At 40.3% G+C, this 6331-nt stretch overlaps 1 pseudogene; it reads left to right on the plus strand.

Annotated features, from left to right (window-relative positions):
- The first annotated feature begins 2302 nt into the window (after window positions 1-2302).
- On the plus strand, window positions 2303-3810 carry LOC116902703 (annotated as a pseudogene).
- The last annotated feature ends 2521 nt before the right edge of the window (window positions 3811-6331 follow it).

Here is a 6331-nt window from a genome sequence, read left to right on the forward strand (position 1 = left end):
GGTAACAAAAACTATAATTTTTCTTCAAATGATTAAGAAAATAGCCATGGGAGAAAAACACGTCAAATGTGTCTAGGAGATAGACAGATTTAGCTTTAAATCCATTACCACGTCTTAGCCTTTATAATAACCTTGTCTTTGTAGCTCCTATTGCATTCTTCTGAAACAAAATCTTTATATGTATGTTTGTGTGAGAGAGATGGGGGAGATAGTATGTGTGGCATATGTGTTTGCTGTCTATGGTATTTGTGTGTGTGTGTGTGTGTGTGTGTGTGTGTGTGTGTGTGTGTGTGTGAATGCATGCTCATGGATGTATACAGAGGCCATTAGAGAAATAAGAGTCACTTTTTGCCTCCGTTTTGATAGGGTCTCTAACTACACCTTGAATTAGGCTGACAGTCAGAAAGGCTCAGGGTTCCTCCCAGCTTTGCTTCTTTCCATGTCCACATCCAACAGTGCTGGAATGACTAGGACAGCTATGCCTCGCATCCTATATGTACTGAGAGTTTGAATGGATGTCTTTACACTTGTCACGCAAGCACTGCTGCCTGTATTTACAGCAGTGAGCCAGCTCCCTAGTCTCCGGCTTTCCTTACACAATCTTTTATCATATTTCCATTGAAAGATTTCTTGAGTATTAGTTTTCTATAAAACAAGGGTGAAGTCATTTGACCCAGTCACCATTTCAAGCTTCATTTATTTTGCATCCGTCTTTTAATCTCTTGTAAATATACAATGTTGTAAAATTTTATGCAACTCACAATTAATGAGGAAATAAGATGTTAATATTGGTTCCAAGAACATTTGATGAAATGGGTATTTATAGACAGTTTAATCAAGGAATGTTAGACTAATAATGCTGGACTGAATTCAGACCTGATTAGTATCCAATAAGAAAGTGGATATTAATCTTATATATTTACTACTAATTAAGGCCCATATGCTTCTATTAAGTATGCACTTGCAATTTAGTGTCTATTTCCTATGCGTTGGTCTATATTTAACAATGAGCAGTAAGTAATTTAAACTGCATGCACATGCTGGCAACATGGCTCCGTGAGTGTGGACTCTTGCTACCAAGCCTGACATCCTGAATTTAATCCCTGGAAACTACATGGTAGAAGGCAAAACCTAATTTTCTTAAGATTTCCTCTGACTTTTACATTCAAGTTGTAACAGATGCATATGTGATACCGTATTAAATAAATAATAAATTAGCTTTTAAATAAAATGTAAAAAGAATTTAAACATATGATACGAACCTTCGATGACCCGATTACAGCCCACACATGTGGCAAACATGCCACATTTTTGTTCGTATCAAAATTTGTGACACCTCACCCCCCAACAATGAGGTGTTTGTCAAAAGTTTAGATGAAATATTTACAAAATGTAGATAATATAATATTTTGTGGTGTATATTCCTTACTTGCAATGAAAGGCTTACATGTTGAACCTCATAAGGAAAACAAAGGACACTGTCTATTTCAAACACCTGATCTCTGTCTCTAAGTAAATGTCAGTTCTTCCACTCATCCTCCATTCTATAATAGTTTTATCTTGTTTCTCTCTGAACCTCCCTTTTACACAGGAACATGCATTTTCCACTCATGCATTCAGTTTTACCAAATGTCCATTTGCACATAGTTTATGTGTACAAATCCACAATGTAGAAGGCCTGTGGGAAGCACAGTAGATACAGAAGGAATTAAATTATCCAGACTGCATTTGCACACCTTGTTTCTCAGTTTTTACATTGTCTACCTAAGGCTATCTATGCCCTTCCTTCCTAAGCCCTCTACTGACAGGATTTCAGCTCAGCAATATGCCACGTTTCCCTAATTTCTTATGCTCCTAGCTGTGGAACCAAGATATTCTGGAGCATTTTAAAATCAGCAGTGGGCGATGGAAATTATTTTTTCTTCACATTGTGTTAGTGGTACAATAAAGCCTCCTATTTATTTCTATTAATCATACGGAGACTTTGATCACCAGTTTAGAGTACTGCCTCGTTAGGTGAAGGGATCTGCTAGTTAGCTGGTCATTAACTCTTGCAATAATCCTCACATACACATGTCCATGGAACACACTAATGACTGCAAAGATACAGTGAAATGGATAATAATTGATAATAGTAATAATAATAATAATAATAATAATAATAATAATAAATAGTATCCTTGTTCCTTTTAGAGAACTACTTTTTTAAGATTGTGGACTGTGGGCATCGTGGGAGGGACTCCGCCACCTCCTCCCACGCAGCAGCCTTGTCCCCCTGTCCTCCCACTTAGCCGCGCAGGTTGGATCCACCGAAGCGATGGTTATGGAGAAGCCTAGTCCCCTGCTGGTCGGGAGTTTGTGCGACAGTACTACACCCTGCTGAACCAGGTCCTGGACATGCTGCACAGATTTTATGGAAAGAACTCTTCCTATGCCCACGGGGGCTTGGATTCCAACGGGAAGCCAGCAGATGCAGTCTACGGGCAGAAGGAAATCCACGGTAAAGTGATGCCACAAAACTTCACCAACTGCCACACCAAGATCCGCCACGTGGATGCTCACGCAACTCAGAATGACGGGGTGGTGGTCCAAGTGATGGGGCTGCTGTCCAACAACAACCAGGCTCTGTGGAGGTTCATGCAGACCTTTGTCCTTGCTCCTGAGGGCTCCGTTGCCAACAAATTCTATGTTCAAGACATCTTCAGATACCAAGATTAGGTCTTCTGTGGCTTTGTCACAGAGCCTCAAGAGGAATCTGAGGAAGAAGTAGAGGAACCTGAAGAAAGACAGCAGTCACCAGAGGTGGTTCCTGATGATTCTGGAACTTTCTATGATCAGCAATGACTTGAAGGAACATTTAGAAGAGCCTGTTGTGGAACCGAACGAGAGCCAGAGCCAGAGCCAGAGCCGGAACCTGTGTCCAACATTCAAGAGGACAAGCCTGAGCTGCACTGGAAGAAGCTGCCCCTGAGGATGTGCAGAAGAGCGCTTGCCCGGCCCCGGCAGACGTGGCCCCAGCACAGGAGGACTTGAGGACATTTTCTTGGGCATCTGTGACTAGTAAGAACCTTCCTCCCAGTAGGGCTGTTCCAGTGACGGGGACACCACCTCATGTGGTCAAAGTGCCAGCATCACAGCCTCATCCAGAATCTAAGCCTGACTCTCAGATCCCACCACAAAGGCCCCAGAGAGACCAGAGTTCGAGAGCAGCGGATCGATATCCCTCCTCATAGAGGACCCCGGCCAATTCGTGAGGCTGGTGAACCAGGAGATGGGGAACCTCGAAGGATGGTGAGGCACCCTGACAGTCACCAGCTCTTCATTGGGAACCTGCCACATTAGGTGGACAAGTCGGAACTGAAGGATTTTTTCCAAAATTACGAGAATGTGGTGGGGCTGCGCATTAACAGTGGTGGGAAGTTACCCAATCTCGGTTTTGTTTGATGATTCTGAACCAGTTCAGAAGGTCCTTCATAACAGGCCCTCATGTTCCGCCTGAATGTGGAAGAGAAGAAGACTCGAGCTGCCAGGGAAGGCGACCGCAGGGATAACTGCCTTCGGGGACCTGGAGGCCCCGTGATGGGCCGAGTGATGGGATGAGAGGCCCTCCCCGTGGAGGCATCGTGCAGAAACCAGGCTCTGGCGTGGGCAGGGGGATTACAACTCCAAGGCAGTGAATTGCTTGGCTCAGATCTCCACACAGCACACAGCCCCGGCTCCTGCAGAATGGTGAATTCCTTCAACCAGCCTTTGGTGTCTTGGAGTAGTCTATTATAAACTGCTTGAGTTTGTATAATTTTAATTTCGCTTGTGTTCATGGTGTGTGCTCCCCAACCCCCTTTCCTCCCTTGACCTTTTTAGTCCTTCATTCCCAGTTTTCCGGAATGATACTTTAGGAGGAATAGATTTGTAAAGACGAAGAGGAAAGACTGACCTTCCTGCTCATGCTACATACACAGACTGGAGTTTCACGGCCATTCCCCAGAAGAGCGTGTCTCGGTTTCACTGACAACGGATGTTTCATTTGTTGGGAGACACAGGATTTGATAAACATTTTGGAAGCAGGAAAAATCAAGTCACAACTCTTTTCTGGTGTGGAAAATTTGCCTTTTGGCAACTGCCACTGGGTCCCTGCAGGTGTGGCTATCTGAATAAAAGGTGTTCTTTTGACATGGGATTACCAAGCAATTCTAAACCTCCATTTTTACCATTGGATTTTTAAATTGTGATGTAGCCTGTCAATGTCTAGAACACAGCTAAAGACTTTTGTTGAACTGTTAGATTTTTTTTTTTGAGGTAGAGTTTTTCATGTTTTATTTGTATTTGTAAAAAAAAAAAAAAAGAAAAAGAAAAAGAAAGAAAAAAAGGACAAAAAATTTCTACGAGAAAACAACCCCAAATCTGATGACAAAACCAAGCAACACTGTGCCTTCTATTTATCGTTGACTCCGGCCCTGGCAACTGTTTAAAGGAAAGTAATAAAGATCGCAGAGTTGTATTCAGATTCAGAGTATGTGGGGGAACTGCACAAGTTTTTTGATCATCTGTATGTGTCGTGTTAACATTGTTCTGCTTTATCCTAAATCACGCCTCGGACTGGGATGCTTTTGAGGAAGGTGCTTCTGTGAGGCCTGTGACCTCAGTGGCTCTGTGCGCCACACTCTACTCTGCTGTCTGTCTGGGTTCCTGGTGGGCCATGAGAAGGATTTGGTTGAATATTGGACTTGGTTAATGTGCTCCAGGGTCTGCATTTTTTTTCTTTAAATCATAGCCGTATGGTAAATTTCCTATTTTGTTATGGTTCTCTTTTACTGGTGGGCATGCAATGGGTGTTTCTGAGAAAAAGGCCAATTTTTATTAAAATATTTCTGGAAAAAAAAAGATTGTGGACTGCATCAAAAGAAAAATGCAATAGAAATTATGTAAGTTGGCATGACTTTGACAATTTTAATAATGACAGATAAGTCTATAAATTGAGAAATAAAAACCTCAGTCATTTGCTTGTTAAGGAAAAGTTGGCATTGCTGAACCAAAATATAACATAATACAAAGCAAGAAAGTAAACATCTCTAGTGGTTAAGCCTAAAATATTCCATTTTTTCTTTTTTTGTGCTAAATATTGAACCCAGAATCTAATACCAAAAACATGCAACTACATATCCTGTGATCCTTGTGTATTTCTTGTGTGTGATGGATGGTGTTTATGTAGGATACAGCTTGTATATGTGGGTTAGAGGCCTATTCTCTCTACTTTATGATGAAAAAGTAATGGAACTCGGGTTATTTAAATCAGATTCAGATAACTTTAATACCTGGGCCAATCTCTCAATGATAAAAATACTGAGCCTCTTATATATACAGAGATATAGACAGAGGCAAGATGTTATATTCAAGTAACTGTTAGTTTATCATTGTCCTTAGATATATGTAAATTCTTCAATGGGATTCAAAGCCAGAGATGAATGAATTACTAAATATAAACCAACAAAGTATTGGGTTGGGACTAAAGATACTAATGAAGATATCCTAAATACAGAAAAGGACCCAAACTCAATTATTTGGAAAATATAGAAGTATACACATGAACATGAGAATGCACAGGGACAAAAGAATTAGAAAACAGAATAAAAGGAAGATATATCACTCCTATTCCAACAATCCAGAAGAATGCAATATGCTTAAGCAAGATTTATAACTTAAACAAAGTTTTACAGGTAAAATTTAAATTCATTTTCTTGTTTTCTTAGCCACAATAAAATGGTGAATAGTTGATTACCATAAATAAATCTTTCAAATGCTAGGTAACAGTTAAGTATCCTCTTAGCTCCCTTTCTGTAATATAAAATTACTTGCAAACTAACTTATGAATCATGTACTTACCTCTAGAACAAGCACAGTTCGTAAATTAGCAAGTCCCCTGGAGTAATAAACTCCTGTGTTTCTTTAAAATATATGCCTCACTTTCCATTCATATAACATTTTTTCTACCAAAGTGCATAGAAAACCTAACATATATCATTCTAATAGCGGTACTTTGTTTGTATTGAACATCTTGATAAAAAGAATACAAACCAATCTGAAAATAGATCCACACTATGCAGCTCTTCTCAGAGATGGAGAACACTGCATTTAACAAGCATTAGTATTTCCTTTTGCACAGCTCCTGGATCGAAATTTAAGGCTGTTGTCACAGGAGGAAGTAGGATAAGAAAAGAGAAGAAACAAGAGGAAAAAAAGGGTGTTTATGTTTTAGTTTCAGTGAAAATCAGCGTGTATGTGTGTGTGTGTGTGTATGTTTGTGTGCACACGCATGTGTGTGTACATGTGTATA

The sequence above is a fragment of the Rattus rattus genome, chromosome 6, assembly GCF_011064425.1.
Source record: "Rattus rattus isolate New Zealand chromosome 6, Rrattus_CSIRO_v1, whole genome shotgun sequence".
NCBI lineage: Eukaryota > Metazoa > Chordata > Mammalia > Rodentia > Muridae > Rattus > Rattus rattus.